Here is a 24,729-nt window from a genome sequence, read left to right on the forward strand (position 1 = left end):
AAGCTTATTAGCAGCTAAAAGCTCATTTTTAATGCTACCTAATCAGGTTGCTGACTCATTTAAATTATGATACTGAAGAAAAAAATCCTCATTTAATGACTCAAATATTAGTGTGGCTTGTCACACAGTGTCTTTAATATTGCTTGCTTCCTCAATGAGTTCAAGAACTAACCCTTTGCCAGAATAAATTGGTAAACCTGTTTTTTTCTCAGTGCATATGGTGAAAACCTATGAGGTCTGTCTGATTTATATAAGTGTACTTGGCTGCTACTTCATATATATAACTGTTACAAAGTAAAAGTAAGGCTCAGCTCCAAGAATAAGATTTTTTTAATATAAAAACTGGACATGTTAGAGAAAATGGCATATGCAAACTTCTCCATTATGATTGGGTTACTAAATCAGGTTCATTCATTCATCATATAATTTTATTATTGATTTATCCTATAAGTTAACGAATGAAAATACAGGTGCATGAAATTTTCATGTATTTTAAATATTTTTGAAGGCTGTAACATTGTAAAGGTATTTTAGTGTTTGAAACTTTTCTGACTGGGCATGTGTTTCATTCACTATGAAGAGGAAAACTCTGACATATTGGCATCTCTTTGCTTCCTATTCCTAATATTGAAAATCTGATTTAGAATTGTGTGTACCACCAAGTAAAGGGCACTATTCATTTTGACATGGATTGGATGCACATGTAGGTCAGACAAATTAAGCCACAGCTTAATATCAGTGGCATCAAGTCCATGACTTTGGTGACTATAGAGGAAATGATTTCAGTATCCAGTTGAGTTCCAATAACATTTGTAAAACCAGCATCTGACATCTACCTAGGAAGTTTTGCTCCCTCTGGAAGTTTTTAATATTCCAGTGTCAGCCTAGAATTGTTCAAACGATTTATTTATAGAATATGAGCTATAAAATTAATGGTAAAGGAGATTAAAACAACCTGCAATCTAAAAATTAGGGATATTTGAACAACACAGAAAATGATTATTTAATCTCTGACTGAAGATTCCAGGTAGGAAAATTTCAGTGATTCCCATTTTAAATTCTAAGGTCCTTCCACAGAGACTGCTTTTCCTTTCTGCAAAATATTAAAAAAAGCTTATACCATCTTCCTTTTCAGAAGCTATTCTTTCAAATATTTGAAGAGTTATGTGTTCACTGAATACTTTTCTAGGTTAAATAACCCCAGTACCTTCATTTAACCTGTTGTGTTCTTTTTCATGCTCTTTGACTGTGGTGCCTATTATTAAATACAATAGTCCAGCTTGATAAAATCCACATGGGATAAAGTACTATTATACCTTGTGGCTCTTATATAGAGAAGCAGAATGAAGATTTTGAAGTAAAAAATATCTACTTTTGAAAGATAATAAACACTTCTCCATCTCTTCTTTTCTCCCACTACTCACTCCTCCCTGCCTTTCTGTTTTCCTTCCTCAATATTTCAGTCTACAGTCAGTCGGGGAAAGGCTATCAAGGTAGGTTTCTCATTCAGAATGATATGGCAGAGCTGCCATGTGTTGCTGGATCCCAGCAAGGCAGGGAGAATGTCCATATGTGAATGGAAGGGCAAGAGAGGCTCATCGGCCCTGGGGTGGGTATGGGAGTCTGGGTAGGGAGAGAGAGTTTTCTGTTTGAAAGGCAGAAGGCAGAGTTATAAACATTTCTACATGTATTCATATCCACTTTAATCTACTTCAATGGTGTTCAGTACATCCCTTTGTTAACTTTCTTCCTCAGAATTTTATTTCTTATGCTATTCTGAGTAGAATTATTTTCAAAAGTTCATTTGAGAACTTTTTGTTTTTAGTATCTTGAAATACAATTTATATTCATGTATTAATCTTATATTCTGCAGCCCTACCATTTTTTAGTTCTTATTCTCTGTGTTTTTATATACAGCATTTTGTCATCTATATAGAGTTTTACTTTCTAATTGCCATACATGGTTTAGTTTGTTTGTCTAGAAGCTCCAGAACATTGCCGAATATAAGTTGTAAGAACAGACATTCCTTTCTTATTTCCAATCATATGAAGAAAACATGTTAACTTTGACAATTAAGTATGAAGTTAGTTGTAGGATTTTCACAGAGATGTTTTATCAGGTTTCTTATTCTAGTTTGCTTAGGATTTTTATTATGAATAGGTGTTGGCATCTGTCATTTTTTTCCCGACTTATCAAGCTGTCCATGAGTTTGTTTTTTTTTTTAATTTTCTTTACCCTATTAATGATATAATTGGTTGAATATTGGCTCCCCAAATGATGTCCAGATGCCTACATCCTAATCCCTGGGAACTGTGAATTGTACATTGAATAACAATAGGAAACTAATTCAGATCTTGATACCTGCAAACGGCATGGTGTTCCAACACATGCCAAGGAATGAAAGGTAGCTTTGGAACTGGAAAGTGGGCAGAGATTGGAAGAATTAAGATTAATGTGATACAAAAAAATCCTAGATTTCCTTGAATACTGTGAGTGTTGAGGGTACCACTAACAAGAATTCAGTAAAAAGTGGGGGACATGGTAGGAAAAATCTATTATTTTAGAGAATACTCAAATAGTCTGTGGCAGAAATGTGAGTGTTAAAGGTGCTTCTGGTAAGGGTTTAAATGTTTGGAAATGAGGAAAATGCTTTTGGAAACTGGAAGAATGGAATAAAGGCAAGTGGCATAGCTGACTTCTATCTTATAATCTATATAGAAAATAGTACTTTTAACCAATGAACTTAAATGATAAAATTTGGTATTTTGAACTGATAAATCGTAGGTAAAATACTATTTTATCAAGATTTATCTTTGTAAAATTCATCAAAGGAACATTTTAGACGAACTAGTACTCAAGGTCTTAGGATGTGGTGAATGCATTTTGCACGTGTTATCACTCCCCTTGGAACCATAGTGTACAGTGATAGGTTAAATAGTAGCCTTCAAGATGCCATGTTCTGAACCTGAGACCCTATGATATATTAAATTACATAGCAATTCCACTTTCGGTAACTACCTGAAGAATGCAAAAGCACTAATTTGAAGGGACATATGCACACCTTTGTTCACAGCAGCTCTATTTACATTGTCTTAAGTTATGGAAACAACCGAAGTGCCCAAGGACAGATAATTGAATTCTTCATATATGTTCTATATACATGATGGGATACTACCCAGCAGAAAAAGAGAAGATGAACTATTGGCATTTGTGGCAATTGGAACTGGAGAAAATTGTACAATGAAAAATAAATTAGAAGGAGAACGAAAAACGCCAAATGATTTCACTGTTTATTTTTAAAATTTAGTTTAAGAATAGTTTTTTTTTTCTTTTTAGTCTGGTTTTCTTTTAAAAATTATTATATATATATTTACATAATTCTTCATTTTTTTCTTTTTTTAAAAAAGATTTATTTATACAAGAACTGGGGTACAGGCCAGATACACAGGAGGGTGAGAGGATTCACCAGAGACAGAGCAGGGAACAGAACAGGCAGACTGACTGAAATACACTGCTGAGGGGAGCAGCGGGCGGGGCAAGACAGGAGAGGTCTGCCGAGTCATGTAGGACCCTCGCCAGTGGTTAGGGATCGAACCAGCACTGCAGAGGCTGCCGACAGCTTCACAGCGCTGCACTCAACCGCCTGCACCACCAGGGGAGGCCCATAATTCTTCATTTTTATACAATGTATGCTTTATCATTTCGGGTATAGTCTCCATACATGGAAAAAAAATATATATATATATATTTGTTAGGTAGCTACCTAAACATAGGTTAAGGTGTATATATATATATATATATATATATATATGGGTATGGTGAGGCGATATTCATCTGAGGAGGTATGAACCAATTCCTCTAAATATTATACTTATAGTAGACCAATGTCACCTCAATTAAATTAAGAAATATTAAAATAAAAAATGCTTAAATATCCATTATTTAAATATTAATTTACAGAATGCTGACTTTATTATATATTTCTTACAGATACCTTGAGATTACTCTTTTGAGTGAGTAGGAGGAATTTCCCTGGTAAAACAACTATTCAAAGTTGCCTGAGCCTCCAATGAAATCAAGATAACTTCTGTTTTTTTTTTTCCTAAGTTGATTTGATAACTGTCACTCTTTATAGGACTTTATTAAGATTTTGCATTTTCTTTAATTGGTTCTTCTTCCTATGTGTTTTGATCTCTAATAATCTCTGGCCATATTCCCATGTTCAGTCATCTCCATATAGATTGTGGTCTCCATTTTTATGTGCATTTAATTGATTCTGTGTTGTGTCCGTGTTTTTTTTTTTTTTTTTGTGTGTGTGGGTGTATGTTTACAGTTTTTCATTCCATGTGTGAGTATTTGCTGAAAACTCTGGCTTTCATGGCCTCTGAACATATTTTTCAGTTCTACTTAACGGGCAATTGGATATACCTTAATCTTCAGTCTCTAAGATCTTCCATTTGGCCACTCTGTTCTGCTGCCTCTGGTTCCACTTGGCACTACTTCACTAATCTCTGGAGATCTTTTTACAAATACTGCTGATTTCTAGTCACACATGTTATTCTGAGGGCTTTTAAATGCTTTTAGGTATATTTTATGGTTGTTTATTCTTAAAAGTTAGTTTAAGAGTACTTTTATTTTTCTCTTTATTCTGGTTTTCTGTTTCTCTTTTTTAAAATTATTTTATATATTTTTTACATAATTCTTCATTTTTTATACAATGTATGCTTTATCATCTCAGGTATAGTTCCTGTGGAATTCCCACCACCAATTCACCCGTGTGCCATGACCAAGAATTCCTAATTACATCAATGAATGACATAAAAAAATGCCTAATCTCCTTCAATAAAATGTCACCATAATAAATCATAAAAAAATATCACTTATTCAATACAAAAACATTCAATACAAAAAATGGTAATAAGAGATGTCAATAAGCTAATAGTGACTATCAATGTTAAGGAAAATAGTGATATTTTACAAAGTTTGACAATGGCCAAACAGTCAATACATGCTACAAACCGTAGTGTGGGAGGTTATGAAATTTTATATCCATAAATCTTGTGTCAACAGGGGATTTTAAAAGAGGATAATGCCATGTACAAATGTACATGTAGAGCAGAGGTTTGGGTCCTAAGAAGTAAAACCTGAGAAAATGCTTTGAATGCATGCAATTAAACTTGGGGGAATAAGTGACTTATTAAACAGGACTGAGGGAGAGGGCACAGTAAGAAAGGAAAAAAGGGTAAATGTTAGTATAAGGTTTCATTGCTGAGTTTCTGTTGCAGGCAATAAAGACTCAGTTCTGCCAGTGCCTCTGCAAAACAAAGGGAAGTTCTCCATATCATCCACTCCATCAAGAAAGTAGAACATTAAACTCACCATTTCTGCCCACTATTGGTTATGGGTTAACCAAGGAGAGGATCCCCACACTGTCTTTGTGATGGCGCAGGGTCCAACAGAGCTCCTGAGGCACGGGAGAAAGCTGTCCAACAGAACACCACGTGACATTTGATGCACTTCAGGTAGCGCAATGAGACAGAGTTTGCATAGAACTATTTGCCATAACTGTGAGTGAAATTAGTGGCCAGATCTGTCCCAGTTACCAGAGGCAATTGCAAATGGGGACTTTAAAATATTTTGATATAGTTAAGACATAAGATGCGTCTGTGTGATGATGTAGAAAACTTTCAGTGGTGAGTGGCAAGGGATAGGATTGAAAAATCTGGCAGGAACAAGATTATTATTTAAACTGTTAAAATACGAAATATGAACTCTCAGGGATAAGCATTGAAGTCCAATAATAATTCATAAATAAGTTGGTAGTATATGTTTGAAAAGGAATACTCTTAAAAATATAAACAATTTTGGTAGTGACGTAAAAAGGAGCAATGTTAGGGAAGATAAAACTAGTAGAAAAGGAAAGCAATGGTGACTTTGGAGGTGATGTGGTTCTGACCAAGAACTGATATTGAGATTGGAGATTAAGGGACATATAATGGAGATGATGTGTAAGTAACAGAACAGTAACTAATCTATGCAGATATAGACAGTAAAGGGAAAGAAAGAAAACAACAGTGACTCATTTCTTTGCGTATAAACAAGTGAAATGGTGACCCCACCAAGGAGAAATAGGGATAATTGCCTTCTTATGTATTTAACTGGTTAAGAGTACCAGGAGGCATTTGGAGCTTGAAAAACAGAAAAAGGTTTCAGTTGGAATGTGGATTTGGAGTTTCTACAACTAAGTAGCAGCACAATCTGTGACTGTGCATTGATTATCCGCAAACACTATACACACAGAGAAGAGACGAGAGCTCAGGACTTTGAGTAATGCCAATACCTAAAAAGTAAATGGAGAAAGAATAAACGTAAACAAGAGTAATGTCAGGAGTAATGGGGAAAAAGCTCAATCAGGAGAGGTTGTAGTCAGAACATGTAAAAGAAGCAAATTTAATGGAGACTATCTTGAACTGATTTAAATTTCAGTCATTTTAATAGTGGTCAATATCATTAAATATCTTGTACATTCAAATAATGTGAGAATAATAAGTGATAATTAGATTTTGCAGTTAGTCTATTAGTGATCTTAGCAAGAGCAATTTTTGCATGGTGGTGAGAAAAGTCAACTCACAAAGAGTTAAGGAATTAATAGAAGAGAAAGCAACATAAATTGGGGAGGATTTAGAAAATAAAAGCTAACAAATAGTGGGAGTAATATGGGATGAAAATGGGATTTTTATAATATGACAGACACATGGCCATATACGCAGACTTAAAAGAAAGGGTCAGTTGATTTTGAAGAAAGAAGGAAAAATGGAGTAATATCCATGAGGAGAGAAAAATACTTGGACTGCGATGGGTTAGTTTTAGATATGGAAAGGGACGCATCTTTCTTTGAAGCAAGAACGAAATGGGAAAATAGTTGTGTTCAGGTCATTTCAATTATGAAAACATGTTAATAGTCTGTTTACAAATTTAATGGCAAAATTAGACAAAACAGATTTGGGCTCCATGATGACACTGGTTATCAGGAAGAACTTTTTGTTTATAGAATTTGCTAATGAGTTTGTAACACTTCTATCCTAGAAGATCTGTAAGGACAGCAGAGCTAGCCATCAATCAGGAGTGATTTAGGTGAAGTCTATCAATGAGGCTCCTGTTGATACCTTCCAGCAACTATCATCCTATCATTAGAATACATCAAACAAACCTCATTTTGGAAGTAGCAGTTCTTAACTCAGTTGTAGGTAAATGGCACACAGTAGGTACTTAATAAATAGCTATTAACTTGATGACATAACATCCTCTACATTTTAAAATGAAAGCTATATCAGTAGCTTAATTAATGATTATCTTTGGGCCAAAAAATGCTAGCACCAGGGGGGTTCTAATTAGGAAAATTATTAATAGAAAGACCCCCTATCTGCAAGATTTGATTAATCTGTATTTGTGATATGAATTTTACACATTTTCAGAGTAATGTGCTTTTGTGATTTTAGTTTCTGTCTTTCAACACAGTAAGTCCCTGTTTTTTAAGCAAAGAAAAGGCACTACATTTCAAGTCTTGTTTTTTTGGAAGTGTTGTATCTAGGGCACCATTGGGTCAGTTTCTGATATTACTTGAAGCCTCAGTGGAGTTGATCTGAAGATGGATATCTCATTTGTTCACAATAGGGCTCACACTGTCTCTTAGGTGGGGTCCCTTAAGAGGTGGGAAACTTGAAGAAAAATTGCCCAGTCTACAGTCAACAGTCAATTGTTTTCTCAACTGAGAATTATTCACTTGCCCTGACCTACCTTTATGCTTTCTGCGTCACTCTGCAGCTCTATATGCAGCAGGGAAAACTGCTGTAGAATGCACTTGTCTGCCTATTTGTTTGGAATTTTTACTGAAATGAGATGACTCTTTTCAAGTCATGAGCACAAATCAGCATTCAAAGTATGAGAATCAGATTCATGTCTTTTTTATCTAACTTTCAACTTTATGAAAACCTAATTTGTAGTTTATACTTCTATAATATTTTGGCACAAGATGCTTGCTGACTGACATAGTCTCATACCTTAGCATTTTATTTCAAATGAGTTATTTGAAGAATGTTCTCCCTTTAAATAAAACCTAGAACAACTATTTTAAACTTTTAACGTATATTATGTAGATGACATAAAAGATAAATTTATGGTTTCTATAGGAACTATGATAGAAGGACCATATTCTTTTCTTTTGGTAATGCAAAGAGATAGATCCCTTTAAAGATATCCTGAGTAACACTAATGCAAATTTATAAAAGGAAACAAATAACTCTCCCTCTTGCAAGTTTCAGGGAAAGCAAGAATATATATGAATAAAGTGTATCACACCTAAGTGTATCACACTTTCTAATGTCATTGTCCACAGGGTGCTGTTTATCTTAGTGCAATTACACTTTCCAGTTGCATTCTCCAACTCAGAAAGCTGTTTTGACTTTGGAATTAGGAAAAGCAAACAAAATGCATACTAAGAATATTGAACACACACCAAAGGATAACTTAGAGATTTCTAAGCATTCTACTTATATATAATCACCTATATCACATCTTTACCACAAATTATCTATGTTCTAAGCTATGATTCTGTCTTTTGGCGATTTCTGTAATAAAAGCAGTTACATTCCAAATTATCATAGGGTTGGTTTTTTTAATATAACTTCTGAGAAAATTTTCACCCACCTGTTTTTGTGGTGAAGTAACAGGTAACTTCTTTAGAAACATTCTTTGTTTGCCTTCATGTTCATCTAAATTATTTTGTTCAAAAGAGGTAGGATATCCTCTCAAATTTTTATACAAAAAAGCCAATGACACTTGTTCTTCTATCTTCTAAATCATATGCATAGATTAGCACTGAGTAGCATAGAGTTTTAGCACTTAAGGGTCTCATCAGAGAAATCTCAGACTAGAAATTATTTTCCTATGAATTTAGAAAAACCTGTTTGACTATAAATGGAAGAAGTACTTATTTTGGCTCAGAAGCCATAAATTTATATCCCATAGGAAAAAGAGATACACATATATAATGTTTAATTCAGCTTCTAATGTTCAAAACTTATATTCAATTAGAAAACATTAAAATGAAGGGATTTCACATAAAATCAGAACATTTGTCCTTTTGTAGGAAATTGGCAGTGTATCAAAACAAGTGTAAACAGTCCTCATTACAACTTTTTTTTCAGTCATAGCATTTATTTTTAATTTTTATAAAGATAAGATTTGTTTACAATACTGTATATGATTTAGGAGAACAGATTTATACCTCTTCAGATGTGCGTTACCACAATTACCTATTTATTCCTTCTACAGTCATATATGTTTGCACCCTTACTTAGGAAGGCTGGATCCACTCATTCTGTGTGTCAACTTGAAAAAAAATTAATATGACTTTGTTTTAACTCACTTTTCTCATATATAAAATGGGAATTACAATAACTGCCTTACTCAATAATTCCAGTTAATGTAAGATATTTCAAAGAATACAGACATTCCTGTGATTAATGTGGTGATGGTGGGGAAACTGTAGCTAGGTCACTTTCACTTCAAATTTTTTAGATGATAAATTTAGGAGATGATTCAGATTCTGCCTGATTTCTGCAGGCTCCAATTCTGATTGGTCAGCCAACAAGTGTCAATTAATAATAATCAAATCTATGATTCTGATATTAAACAATAAAACATATGCTATATTATGGCATAAATTTTGTTATTGGACATTTGAGGCCTGTTACCAACACATTATCACTTTAGCTGATTTACATGAATTGTCAAATTTCAAGCAGGTTGCTACTCATTTACAATTAGAACAGCTCAGGTTAGTATATAAACTAAGTCATTGGGTTGGTTAAAATGTTCTACAGATACTTCAATAGATAAAGAATTAAGATGTCTTCATAAATACATAATCAAAAAAGCCAGGGAACGTATCATAAGATTTGAATACATGATGAAATTATAAGAAACTATTATTCCAACTTGGAAGGAAAAGTCTTTGGTCTATGACATGCACATCCTTGGATTGTTCTTGGATGGACAGTGATTATTGGATACTGAACTCTGCTTATTTTATTTTTCATGCTTAACCTACTCTCTTTCTGATTGATATTGATATTGTGTTGGATGTGTGAATTCATGCAATCAAGATTCATTCAAAGCTTGTTCTTCCGAGAGAATCTTGTCTTTTTAAGATAAGTTGTCTATTCCTGTCCAAGTTGATTATATCTTGATTTTACTGTTTAATTCTCAAAAGATAATCTAATTTGAAACTCTTTATAACCTCCACTTACAATTTAGATTGGTTCTTTTTCTCTTAACTCTTGTAAGAATGTTTAACCCTAAAATTTATTAAGTATATTTTCTATATGTTTTTGTGTGTTGTTTCTGTATTATATTGGGTATGTATGCCTCTTCGTATTTTGGTGCAAGCTTATTGGAAACTATCACACATGTCTTCAAATTTTTAAGATAATAATTTCCCTCTGACTTTCATTTTTCTAACCTACATATGACAGAATTACATTATTTATCTAGGAGCCTTTCCATTTTAATCATTGATGTGATGAATGTTTTAACACTAGAGAGGTATTATATTGAATGATAAGCAACAGTTCATAGAACCATTTAGAACCACTGATGTATATGCCTAAAATAACTGCAAAAATAAATCATATATACTTTCTAAAAACTATGAAATAAATAACTTGAATTTCTCCAGATTTGCCTGATAGATCTAAGATTAAAAAAATACATATCTACCAAAAGTGTTGCTTTCATTCTCACTTCAAAGAATTATACAATTAGTTTTAAAAAATTTGTACCAATTTTTTGACATAATGAATAAGTTAAACAGGACAACAGCATGTTTCCTTTTTTAATTTAGCAATCTCAGAGTATCATTTGTGATTTCTGAACTTTATATTTGAAAGTGTTAGGAGAATATTTCTATGTACATTTCCTACTTTGTAATTATTCATTTCTGAAAAAATATAAAAATATATTAAAATATCTTAGTTATGTTATTCTATGTTGTTAATAGCTATAAAATAGCATCAATTATATGGTGCTTCAGTCTTGTATGGGTGCCATGTTCATTAAAAAGCATAATAGAGAATAATAGATTTTACAATTCAATTTGATCTTTACTGATAGCAGTTGAGTTCTTAATTATTGACTTCATCTCATAAAACTCAGGATCTCAGAAACAGTAATTCCAAAGGGCACCTGAACCTATATGTTTATAGCAGCACTATTTATAATAGCTAAGCAATGGAAGCAACCAAAATGCCCCAAAATAGATGACTGGATCAAGATGTGGTACATATACACCATGGAATATTACTCAGCAATCAAAAAAGATAAACACATGCAGTTTGCAGCAACATGGATAGAGCTAGAAGGGATCATGCTCAGTGAAATAAGTCAGAAAGAAAAAGAAAAATACTGGATGGTCTCACTCATAGCAGGAATTTAGAAAACCTAAATAAGAGACCAGGAAAAAGACTAATCATTACAAAGTAAAAATCAAAATCAACAAGCAACTATAAACCCCTATGTTTATAGCAGCACTATTTATAATAGCTAAGCAATGGAAGCAACCAAAATGCCCCAAAATAGATGACTGGATCAAGATGTGGTACATATACACCATGGAATATTACTCAGCAATCAAAAAAGATAAACACATGCAGTTTGCAGCAACATAGATAGAGCTAGAAGGGATCATGCTCAGTGAAATAAGTCAGAAAGAAAAAGAAAAATACTGGATGGTCTCACTCATAGCAGGAATTTAGAAAACCTAAATAAGAGAAAAGGAAAAAGACTAATCATTACAAAGTAAAAATCAAAATCAACAAGCAACTATAAACCAGAGACACACTATGGAGTTGGGGGGGGGGAGTGACAGGGAAAGGAAGGACTAGAGTCAAAACAAGGGGGGAGGTGCAACTGTATGGGGAATATAACCAAAACAAAAATGCATATGTTGTGCAAAGATGAAAAAAGATGTAAGAATTATATACATATATATATATAAAAATCAGGATCTACTTGTTATAAAGTTAGGTAAGTTATGGAATCTAAGGAAACTAACTTGGGGTGTATAAAAAGTAGAAATTTATTTATTATGGCATTATTCGTAATAGCCAAAAAACAGTAACAACCTACATGTTCAGCAACAGGTAAATTAATAAAGAAAATAGGTTATGTATACATGATGGAATATTACTCAGTCCTGAAAAATGAAATCCTGCAATTTATGACCATATGGATGGCAACATAGCTATTATGCTCAATGAAATAAGCCAGAGAGAGAATTATAAAACTGTATTCCAAACCTACATCTCCCTTTTATGTGATATTTTATATTGAAAGATTTTCCTTCTAAAAAAGACATAAACACAATTTAATCATGGGAAAACATCAGACATGCACCAAATGAATGATATTCTACAAAACAGTTTACCAGAACTTCTCAGATATCTCAAGGACATTGTCATGAAAAAACCAGAAAGCAGGCACAAATCCCTTTGCCCCTGCTTAATAAAAACATTACTTTTCTTCCTCTCAAATCAAGAGGGTAAGAGGGCCTGGTTACAGTACCTAAAACTCTTGCCTCCTATTTACGTACATTCTGGTCTTCAAAAGAAAAACGTGATTCTTCTTGATAATCTATTCTTATACTCTGCAAAATTTTTCTAAATAGGAATTTTTTGCTTAAAATTGAAGAATTATATGGTTTTTGTGTTTATTATTTATTTTAATTCTGTTCTCCTTGTATAACTTCTTTAAATGCCACAATTCCCTCTAATATAGTGGACAGTGTGAAGGAAAATTATTGAAAGAATAAAACATAACCACAATAGAGAAAAGTAAACAACAATAATCTCACCAAGTACAGAGCCTTCTCCAGTATAATTAAGGCTTTCTCACTACCTACAAAAAGTCCATTATTAATGAGATTTTCAATGTTTCCATATTTCCAAAATTGTCACCAAATAAATATAATAAATATACAATAGAACCCCAGTTCTAAAATTGAGTTATCCTACATTGTAAGCTTGTTTATCCTCTCCTCTATCTCTGTGCCTGTGATATTTTCACAGAGAAATCACATCTTTGATCTTTATCCATCTTTCTAAATTACCTGCAGATTTTAATTTTCACCTTAACCTCCTTTAACCATGCCAGTTCATAGTATACCCTAAATCTTCTTTAAAATTACCTGTGAATAGCTTTCTTTTATTCTGTAACTTGTCATGCCAAGTGGCATCTCTTATGAAATTATGTGATATTTAGAAAACAAATATATAATTTTCTTATTATAGTGTTTATATTAAAACAGGATTAAAGACAGAATTGAGTGATTTAAGATCACAAAAATGATAGGCAGAAAGTTTAAAACCAATTCCATAAAATATCCTAACTCCTCAGTTTGAAGCTCATTCTTACACAACATTCTATATTGTTCAACCTTCCAAGTTTGGGGCAACTTTTGTCTTCATAACTAGGTTGATATGTTAGTAAATGCCAAAATTGAACACCATTGCAGCCACCATCTCTCTTACCTCTACCCTGCCCCTTCCTTTCCCTTCCTATCTCCCCTTCTCATTCCCCCTTTTCTCTAGCCCTGACCCCCTCCCCTTTCCCCTCCCCCTTCAACACACTCAAGCTCTCACTCTCTTGCTCGCCTCACTCTGGAAGATCTAGAAAGAATTATGTTGTAACTTCCTCTTTCACAGCTTCATACAGACAATAAGGCAGGGCAATAAGTTATTATATCAATTGAATATTAATATCAGTAGACATTCATAGACACTACTATGATTCAAGAGGAACACAGTAGCCCCCAAAACATTTTTCTCAATCCTAGTTAGTCAATTTGATACATTCTTTGTGCTTGTTTTCTCTTTCATCTCCACAGAAGTTTTTGACTGCTAAATAAAGACCCCAAATACTTGACATTAAACTTAAGTTATATATTGCCAATTAAAAATACGTTTTGAACATGAGTATGTCAGAATTTAAAGATTACAACTATAGCTTTGAACTCTAGAAAGTATGACAGTTGTCATGTGTGGAAGCACCAGCCTTGTAGAAAGACCCGTGTTGTGATTTTTACCATTCTAAAAATTATTCTAGTGTCATGAATAGAATAAGATGAATTAATGATAGTTAATGGAATAGTGTATGGCCCACAAATCACAGGTATTCAGTTCTAATGAAAAAACAGGTAACTGAATTGTTATATTATCATTGATATACTTAATACAATGAAATTCCACTTTCCTCATAATATGGCAATGATGTAAGAATGACTTATGTCAGTAAAATTTCTTGCTCAGCATCTTTTCTGTCCTCTAACCTCATTAATATGATACTAATTTAGTTTGGGGTAGAAAAGTGTTTTCTCGTGGCCATTTCGATGCTAAGCATTGACACGTGACAAAGTTCTTGACAATGCAATGTAACAAACTAAATTGAGAAGATCTTGAAAGCTATTTTTAGGGACAACCTATGCTATAAAGGGGCAAACATACCTGGAATGAGCCAGCTGATCACCACCTTTCTTTTCTGCATCCTAGACTCTGAGGTATGGCAACAGCTTGCAAGTGGAAGGAAAACACTTGGTCTGTCCCTTTTTATACATGGAGCTCTCCTGAATGGCTTTCTTCAAGACTTCTGTGTTATGTGAAAAATTAATTTGTTCAAGTCATATGATTTGATTCTTTCAATTACAACACAATTACAAATATAGTTTATGGTAAGAGAAGTTTGGTATACAATATCCTCATTATCCACTAAGACTTGTCCTTACAAATATTGGTGGTCATAATATGTGTTATTAAATTCCCTACAGATGTTTCCACTGAGGAGCATCAAACTCTGCCAAAGTAAATGTGAAAATCACTATAACACTCTTATTTATATAACAATGAATCACAAATTCAAGTTTCATTTACAACTAATGCACTTGTTCCACTTTGGTGTAAGTTGTTAAGAGTGGGTGGCATGTGAACCCTCTTATTCCACTAGTTCCTACTAAATGTGGGGTATTCTCATTTTCTTTGTTAAAGTAAGACACCTAACAACTATGTTTTATAAACTAACCAAAAGATCCACTTTTTCCATTAAGCAAAAAATCATACTTGATTCTTAATATCTCAGAGCAACAATTTTAATAAAGAAGTATAGTTTTAAATGTTTTGAGTTGTTACGTAAAATTTTTATTCAATATATCCAAAGTATTATTATGATAATGGGCATATGGAAAATATAATATAAACAATAATTTTATAATGCAGGAAATATTAGAAAATACCCTAAAAGTTAGGTAACTATGCTAGTAAATAGTATTATACAAGATTTACTTTAACGTCTATAATTCTTTAGGGCCTCATATATGGTTTGCAAAGAGGCAAATTTACTATTTTTTTTAAAAGGCACTATACCTGTTTTTAATCAAGTTTTAAAAAACTATTTTGATGCTTAAAATGCATAATGAATGTATTATTAGGATATGTAAAATATGTATTTATATGTGTACATGATTGTAAGGTATTATAATTGTTATAATGCATATGGATATGAAGATTATAAATCTGAATGAAAGAATCCTCTGATATCAGCAAATATCAATCAGGCAAAAATTAACTATTAGGGGAAAACATAAAATTGGACTATGATTGAACATAATGAAAGTGGGAAATATTTGTATTGACTTTTTTATTGTATATTTTAATAATACACAAATGAGGGAACTTAAGTGTATCACATAAAGAAGCTACATGACATTTTTAATGTTATATACATATATATTTATGATCAGTTTTGAAGTTAAAAACAGTATAGGTAGTAGTGTTGGATATGTGTTTATCTCATTGAATTTTTATTCTGACTGATTAAGGAAACCATGATTTTTCATATTATATTCAAATTAAATGTGCAAGTCACATTTTGCTTATTCCCATAGAATAATATTGTCACTTTTGATGAAGTTAACATAGATTCTATGATGGCCAAATTTATAATTCATCCTTTTTCCCTATGCAACTAATTGCATTCATCAGAAATGAACAAATGAAGAGAACATAATTCTTACATCATTTTTTATTTTTGCACAATGTATGCATTTTCATTTTGGTAACATTCCCCATACAATTGCACCCCCCTTTATTTTGACCCTAATCCTTCCTCGCACCGCCCCCCCCCACCGTAGTGTATCTCTGGTTTATAGTTGCTTGTTGATTTTGACTTTTACTTTGTAATTAATTATTCTTTTTCCTGGTCTCTTATTTAGGTTTTCTAAATTCCTGCTATGAGTGAGACCATCCAGTATTTTTCTTTTTCTTTCTGACTTATTTCGCTGAGCATGATCCCTTCTAGCTCCATCCATATTGCTGCAAACTGCATGTGTTTATCTTTTTTGATTGCTGAGTAATATTCCATTGTGTATATGTACCACATCTTCTTGATCCAGTCATCTACTTTTGGGCATTTGGGTTGTTTCTATAGCTTAGCTATTGTAAATAGAACAATTATTGATGAAATTCACATGGAATCACCAAAAATCCCAAACAGCCAAAGCTCTCCTGAAAAAAAAAATAAGAAGGGAATGGAGGCATTACCCTCCCAGACTTCAAACTTTACTACAAAGCCATAATCATCAAAACTGCATGGTCCTGGAATAAGAACAGACACAGGGGCCAATGGAACCGAATAGATAACCCAGAAATAAACCCACAGATTTATGGTCAACTAATATTTGACAAAGGAGCAAAGAATATGCACTGGAGCAAAGAAAGTTTGTTCAATAAATGGTGCTGGGAAAACTGGGTCACCACATGCAAAAGGATGAAGCTTGACTACTACCTCATACCATGCACAAGAACCAACTCAAAATGGATTAAAGAACTAGACATAAAATCTGAAATCATAAAATACACAGAAGGAAAAATAGGCGAAACACTACATGACATGCACCTCAAAGACATCTTTATAGACACATCACCCATTACCCAAAGCAGTGATAGTGAAGGCAAAGATAAACAGCTGGGACTACATCAAATTAAAGAGCTTCTGCACAGCAAAAGAGACAATTATAAAAACAAAGAGAAACCCCACCGACTGGGAGAACATTTTTGCACCCAACACTAATGATAAAGGACTGATAACAAAAATCTACAAAGAGCTGATGAGACTCAACAAAAACAAAGAAAATAATCCAGTCAAAAAATGGGCAGAAGAGCTAAAAAGAAACTTCTCCAAAGAGGAAATGCAAATGGCCAACAGGCATATGAAAAAATGTTGAACATCCTTTGTAATCAGGGAAATGCAAATCAAAACTACCATGAGATACCATCTTACACCAGTGAGAATGGCACATATTAAAAAAACTAGCAACAACAAATGTTGGCGAGGTTGTGGAGAAAAAGGAACTCTCCTGCACTGCTGGTGGGCATGCAAGCTGGTCCAACCACTATGGAGAACTGTGTGGAGATTTCTTGACCTACTGAAGACAGACCTTCCATATGATCCAGCAATTTCACTCCTAGGTATTTACCCAAATGACACAGAAACATTAATTTCAAAGGGCACCTGCATCCTTGTTATTTTTGAATATAGAATATCATGGCCATTATGGTTAAGATGGTAGCTATGTATATTTGAGTATGGTAGTCTAAAATGGATCCAACTTACTCTTAGAATTTAATCTATTGTGATGATTAAATAAACTATGCTAATGGATCAAATAAAATTAATTGATAAAGCAAAATATAATTCTTAGAATAATCAGTAGTTCTGCCTCATTAAGTGGATCATAAAATCTGCTTTCTAAAAAACTTCTCAATGATGTCAAACATACATTAAGATTCTGATAATATTTTGCTACAATTGTGGTCAAAGTCATAAAGAGCTTTGGCCAGAATTATTATAATGACCTCTCCTCATTAATCTCCCTCCACCCTCCTTCATTACAAGATATTAAAGATAAAGTATCTGGGGTGATCCTTCAAATAGTGGTTAGAGTATTTCCATTTTCAAAAATTTGTGTAGAAATGAAATTGCTTATAATGATCAAAATCCCCACATTATGAACCCCACACCTCAAACTCATCCCTCTAAGCATTATTTTCTGTTTTTCTCCTGTCTCACACCTCTCCAACTATAGACATCTTGCTTTCTATGACCACATGTGTATGCTTTCACATTAGTGTATTCCAGTCTCTGCCTACACCATTTTTCTTTCCCCAGATCCATATGTCTAACTCCCTCATGCCCTCCAATCACCTTCTCATCAAGGGTATACACACCACTCTATTTAAAATAATACTTTCAATCATAACTCATGCCCTTCCTAACACAGTTTTACTTTGCTTCATATTTATCACCTTTTAATTTACGCAGAATTTATTTATTATTTTTATTTCAAGTATACTTGCTGGAATAAAACATACACAAGGACAGATCTTTTTCCTTACTTTGATCATTGATAAAAATCAAGGGTTAAAAAAGTGTGACATAGTAGGCAAATATACGTTAAATGAAGATTTTAGTACAAATAAAAGGTATTGATTCAACTCTCTTTAGAATAATTACCACACCACACACACCACCATAGCACTAATAATCATCCATCTTCCACTTTTTCTGCTTGCTTCAATTCTGCAGTCAGAGTTCTAGGTTTTGTTTTGGTTTAGTTTTTCTGGCTCCTTTGTTCCTTAACATATTTCTTGATTAAAAAAAAAAATCACTCAACTAAAAGGTCTAGAATGACTAGTGAATGAGTATAAATAATTAAACTGTCACTGAAAAACAAGACAGGTACTTACTTATTAAATATCTGCCTTCCTCTACATTATTTGCCTGATCTGCCTTCCTCTACATTATTTGCCTGCTGGTTAATATTCTAGGAAAATTATAATGAGACCTATAGAGCAGTCATTTGTCAATAGAGATCTTGGTTGACTATAATCAGAGAATTATTTAATTAAAAAGAAAAGCTATACAGCTATTTTCTTAAAAGATAAGATCAGTATACTATCATAGCTATATATTTTTAAGTAAATATGAAAATCCATGTTTATTAGATAATAAAATAATCTGAATTCCTCTAAGTATGCAATAGTTATATGTTTATATCTTAAGGTTGTTAGATTTTACTAATAATCATATAGGGACATGATATACTCAGTGGTATACAAAATGTGTGAGGTTTCAGAGTCAGTAAGTGGGTTTGTTATGTAAAGGAAAGTCAGTATTGGTTCAGATCTTAGATGGTCAGTAAACTTATTCAATTGAAATGTCTCCTAGCTTCTGCTGTTGGATGAATACAATTTTCTCTAGTAATAATGAGTCCTTTCAGAAAGGCAACCAACTGACCATGGGAGACCCCTTATTGTCAGGCAGAGCACTGGGATAGACTTCTGTGCCCAAGTCCATAGAAATGGATGGAAGAAACCTTAAGAGCTTAAAGTGCATAAGTCTAATAAAAGTAAATGAAATTAGATAAAAACTACATTCATTATTCTGTGTTTCATTTTGATATGAGATAAGTTAATAGTGACTGCTTTAAGTAGTTCAATTGTACATTTGGTTCAAGGTCATTATGTAGCAACTTAGATTTCATTTGGGGAAAGAAATACAGAAAATATTTCAACTCTTCTTTTTTAAATTAAAAGAGACAAGTAACAAAGTGAGAACTGCTTTTCAAACTTTATCTAACTAAACACAAAGCACATGGAAAGATGCATAAATGTAAAATTAACTTTTTGCTGTTCAGAAAAAGAATTTGGATTTGAGAGCTAGTGAGCTAAAATAAAAACATGCATAATTTACACTACAGATGGGTATATTCTCTGCATTAAATGATACCTAGCAATTTCAAGGAGAAAGAAAATAAAGTGACAATCAACATTAAGAAGGTGGCAGAAGTAATCAAACACATGCCATGTGCAAGAAAAGGCATAATGAAGTTTCCACAAGAATCTTTTTTTCCATGACTCAGACACCAAATAACCATTTCACCAGTTTCAGCAGAAGTTCCACTGCACTTATCAATAATGCATCCAGCCACAGCTTTAGATATTAAAACAAGAGGAAGTTGAATGTATCAAAGATTCAAAGTTCAAATATATTATACTATGGAGCTTAAAACAAGACAAGAAAAATGTGGGGGTGAGTGAGGTGGATTTTGAGCAAATGCCAAGAAATACTTTTGTTGAAGGTTGAGAATGAATAAGTAATAAGGTGCAGGGCCTTAAATTTTACAAATCCAGAGTTATACCAAAGATCCCATAGGTGTGAACAAAATGTTCACTGTTTAAATAATATATATTAGGCAACGGAAAAATAGAGATCTTTGTAATTTGGACTATTTATCTTACATGAGATAATTCCATGGGCAACAATCACTGCTGAAAATCTCAGCAGAAAAACAAAGAACTATAATATAGACCATTTGATTCAGAACTAAAGCATATTAATAAAGCAACAACATGAAGTGTGAATTCCCAGGTTTGATATTTATAGTTAAATAGTTGCACGGAGAGATTCAATTTGCCCTACTAATAATTCATAAATTAGATGCTATTATGGGAAAAAAATCACCATTATAAAAATAACTGACAGAGAATGTTGTGTGTTGTTCTTTAACAAATATTATAGGAAGTACTTTAAATTACTTGGCCCTTACAATTTTGTATTACTTTTTTTTTAACCATTATGTTAACATGTTTCAATATATTCAGGAGAGTAAACTGCAAAAATGCATATTTTATGGCAATAAAATTTTCTGACAGATACCTGAAACTTATCTCTTGATAAATTAATGAGACAAATAAGTAAATAAATGCCATTTTGTGTATTATGTTTGGTTCTATGGAAGCCAGTCAAAAGAACCTGAAGTCCTGATAGCTATTAGGTAAATAAAATTCAGAAGATTGAGCAGACAGCAGTAACATATGTAAAATGCTTGTTTTTAAAGTACCAAAATTTATAGTTTGTTATCTCAAGTGGTTTGCTTAGATCATAGCTGCAATCTCTGTGTTCAAGACCCTCACTTAAAGATGTTAAATCAGATGAAGTCTCTTATCTGGATCATTCCCAGGCTTATTGATTCATACTACGTATAGAATATAGCCATCTGTTGCTACCTAACTCTTCATTAAAACCCCTTAAAAATCCTTAACTCCAATAAGATTAAGGGGAAAAAAACATGTATCAACATAAAACTCACAAAAGGAGTCTGTTAATATCTTTGTGTCTCCTAAAAGTTACACTTAGAATAATAAATCTTGTTATTTTTTCATTAACTGTCAATATAGGTTTCTGGGTAGAACAGTGACTTGACTTTCCACTAGGAAAACTATTCAAACTCATACTTAGAAATATATGTATTTGTTGTAAACATATTTTAACTGCTAAATTCTAAATTAGCAGTAGTGGGCTTTTGTTCCAGAGTTGAATATAGAAGTTTAGATTTCTGTATTTTATTAATGAAAAGTTCCTATTTGGGCCCCCCTGGTGGTGCAGGGGTTAAAGTTTCACTGCTTTCAAGCTATTGCCAGCCACTGTGGCTTGAGTTGGATCCCTGGTCAAGGATAACCCACATGGTGCAGACAGCCCTTTCCTGTCTCACCTGCTGCTCCCCTCAACAGTATATTTCAGTAGATCCACCTATTCTGCTCTCCACTCTGTCTCTAATCCTCTAACCCTCCCCTGCTCCTATGGCCTAGACCCCAGTTCTTCTATGCATAAATAAATAAAAATAAATATTTTTTTTTAAAAAAAATTATCTTAAGAGCAAATTTATCGAATGCTCATGGGAGACAATATTGAAGAAAATAAGGTCTATTTAACTACATAGTACTATAAATGAACTTGGTGACTTTAACACATGGTTTAATTGATTGTGGAAGAATGGGATGTTTGGTGTTCAAAGACAGAAATTTTTTTAAAAAATATTTATTTATTTATGCATACAAGAGCTGGGGTATAGGCCAGAGTTGTGGGGGAGTATGTGTGAGAGGATTCACCAGAGACAGAGTGGGGAGCAGAAGAGGTAGATCTACTGAAATACACTGCTGAGGGGAGCAGAGGGTGAGACAGGAGAGGTCTGCTGTGTCATGTGGGTTAGCTCCCTGGAGGGGGATCAATTCATGCTGCAGTGGCTGTGGATTTTTTCACAGTGCTAAGACTTAACCCCTTGCACCACCAGGTAGGCCCATAAAGACAGAATTTGTAATGGAACTTTCTTAGCAACTGTTTTTACCTTCCTCCTCATATAGTCTAATAGTAATTCTGACAATTACAATCAAGCTTTCAGAAGTGCATCCACTTATGGAGGAAAGGTCAGCAAGACCATAGATGGGTGTATATGAAATAATATAAAATACTTTTGCTACAGGTTTCGTTTTCTATTTTTTCTATCAGTTGTCAATTTGGTGCCTCTCTGGTGGTGCAAGGGGTTGAACACAGCACTAAGAAGCTATCTGCAGCCTCTGCAGCACTAGTTCGATCCCTGGCTGGCCAGGGAGCTACCCACATGGTGCAGCAGACCTCTCCTGTCTCACCCCGCCCACTGATCCCCTCAGCAGTGTATTTCAGTCAGTCTGCCTGTTCTTTTTTTTTTTTTAATAAATTTTATTTTTATATTCCCCATACAATTGCAACCCCCTTATTTTGACCCCAATTCCTCCCCTCCTCGCCCCCCCCCCCATAGAGTATCTCTGGTTCATAGTTTTTTGTTGATTTTGATTTTCACTTTCTTATCATTATTCATTTTCCTGGTCCCTTATTTAAGTTTTCTAGATTCCTGCTATGTGAGACCATCTGGTATTTTTCTTTTTCTTTCTGGCTTGTTTCGCTGAGCATGATCCCTTCCAGCACCATCCATGTTGCTGCAAATTGCATGTCTTTATCTTTTTTGAATGCTGAGTAATATTCCATGGTGTATATGTACCACATCTTCTTGATCCAGTCATCTATTTTGGGGCATTTGGGTTGTTTCCAAAGCTTAGCTATTGTAAACAGTGCTGCTATAAACATAGGATGCAGGTGCTCTTTGGAATTGATGTTTCTGTGTCCTTGGATAAATACCTAGGAGTGGAATTGCTGGATCATATGGAAGCTCTATATTTAGTAGGTCCAGAAATCTCCACACAGCTCTCCATAGGGGTTGGACCAGTATGTTCCCCACTCTGTCTGTGGTGAATCCTCTCACCCCTGCACCTATGGCCTACACTGCAGTTCTTGTATGCGTAAATAAATGAATCATTAAAAAATATAAAATAATAAAATTGTTTAAGTTACTATTATGAATGTGTATTCAGTCTAAAATAAGTATAATATGGGGTAAATTTTAAGGAAAGGAAATGCAGAAATATTGACTTTGATTTTAAGTATAGCCAAAGTTTATTTGATTTTCAGCCCAAATTATACTTCCAGCAATAAAAGATGCCCTAAAATTCTTCCCAATAAATGTGACCACTGAAACCACATACGATTTTCTTAAAATACTGATTGGATATAGTTGCATTAAAAATATTTCCTGAATATTAGTACATGTTTCACAAATTAAATTTATATGCATTTTTATATCATTCATAGTTATTTATTACATAGCCCGGAAGTATTTATGTCAGTCAATACTAAGATTCACTGGTTTGAAAAGATGAGAGTATAATAAATAAAAATAAGGAGACTAAAATCAGACTACTTGGATGGAACCCCAGAAATTCTAATTAAAAACTATGGGATCGTGGGTTAATTTTTTCAACATTCTGTGTTCCAGATTCCTCTGAAAAATGGGATTAATAATGACTTTATAAGAGTGTTGCGTGGTTTAAGAGTTCATCCCACAAAAATGAATAATAATCCTGCCTGGCACATGGTAAGCTCTCAATAAATGTTAGTTATGATAAAATTTAAAAAAACCCTTCTTATTCATCCTCAAACTCAAATTCTTAAGGAAATTGAACCATTATTTTCCAACTGAATGTGTTTGAAGTGGTTTAAGCAAGGCATATTTTAGGTTTTTAAACAGTTATTGAGTACTTTTATTACTTTATGAACACACAGGAGTCAAACAGATAAAAATATTGTCATACTATTGAAAAATTAATGTTAGGTGTGTTTTTGCTATTTTTGCATATATTTTCCCAAAATAATGCTTGGCCAAACTAGAACAATACATTAAAACAAAAGTTTTCAAAAATGACATAATAATTCATAAGTTAAAACTCTGCCGATAAATTAGCTTTGATTGAGGCTAGGTATGTGTGAGGAACACACAGTAGTTTCATACTCAATCTTGCCATTTAATTGTCTTCTGTTAGTACATTTGATTAATGTGGGTGATATTAGGGTAAATTAGGAAAGGAAATGATACAGGTGTAAACAATTCTGCTACAGTATTCTATTTAGCTAAATAAAAACTAAAGCTATGCTGATTAAAAATAGCTTCAACTGTCTTTTGCAACATGGTCATTTCTCTCATTACCAACAGGAATTTCCTTTTCTCCACAAGCTTTATCATTATCTAAAGTATTTTTGTGCAGATATTAGCTCTTTCAAATGAAAAACTGGCTATTTATAAATAAAGGGTATATCCCCAGTATCCAGCAATTCTTTGTTTCAAAATTGAAGTGAGTGAAAGCAATCAAGTACCTGGGAAAGAAAAAAAAAAAAAAAGAATAAAATGGAACTTT

At 33.3% G+C, this 24,729-nt stretch overlaps 1 long non-coding RNA gene across 1 annotated transcript in view; it reads right to left on the minus strand.

The window, feature by feature from the left end:
• Positions 1-24,729, minus strand: part of LOC129146491 (uncharacterized) — a 473,759-nt gene that overhangs the window by 200,031 nt on the left and 248,999 nt on the right. Inside the window, exon 2 of the long non-coding RNA XR_008553288.1 lies at positions 14,560-14,701. This is a non-coding gene — a long non-coding RNA (uncharacterized LOC129146491). The remainder of the gene's footprint in view (positions 1-14,559; positions 14,702-24,729) is intronic.

This window comes from Talpa occidentalis, unplaced genomic scaffold, assembly GCF_014898055.3.
Source record: "Talpa occidentalis isolate TD23 unplaced genomic scaffold, MPIMG_talOcc4v2.1 talOcc4.2, whole genome shotgun sequence".
NCBI classification, from domain to species: Eukaryota; Metazoa; Chordata; class Mammalia; order Eulipotyphla; family Talpidae; genus Talpa; species Talpa occidentalis.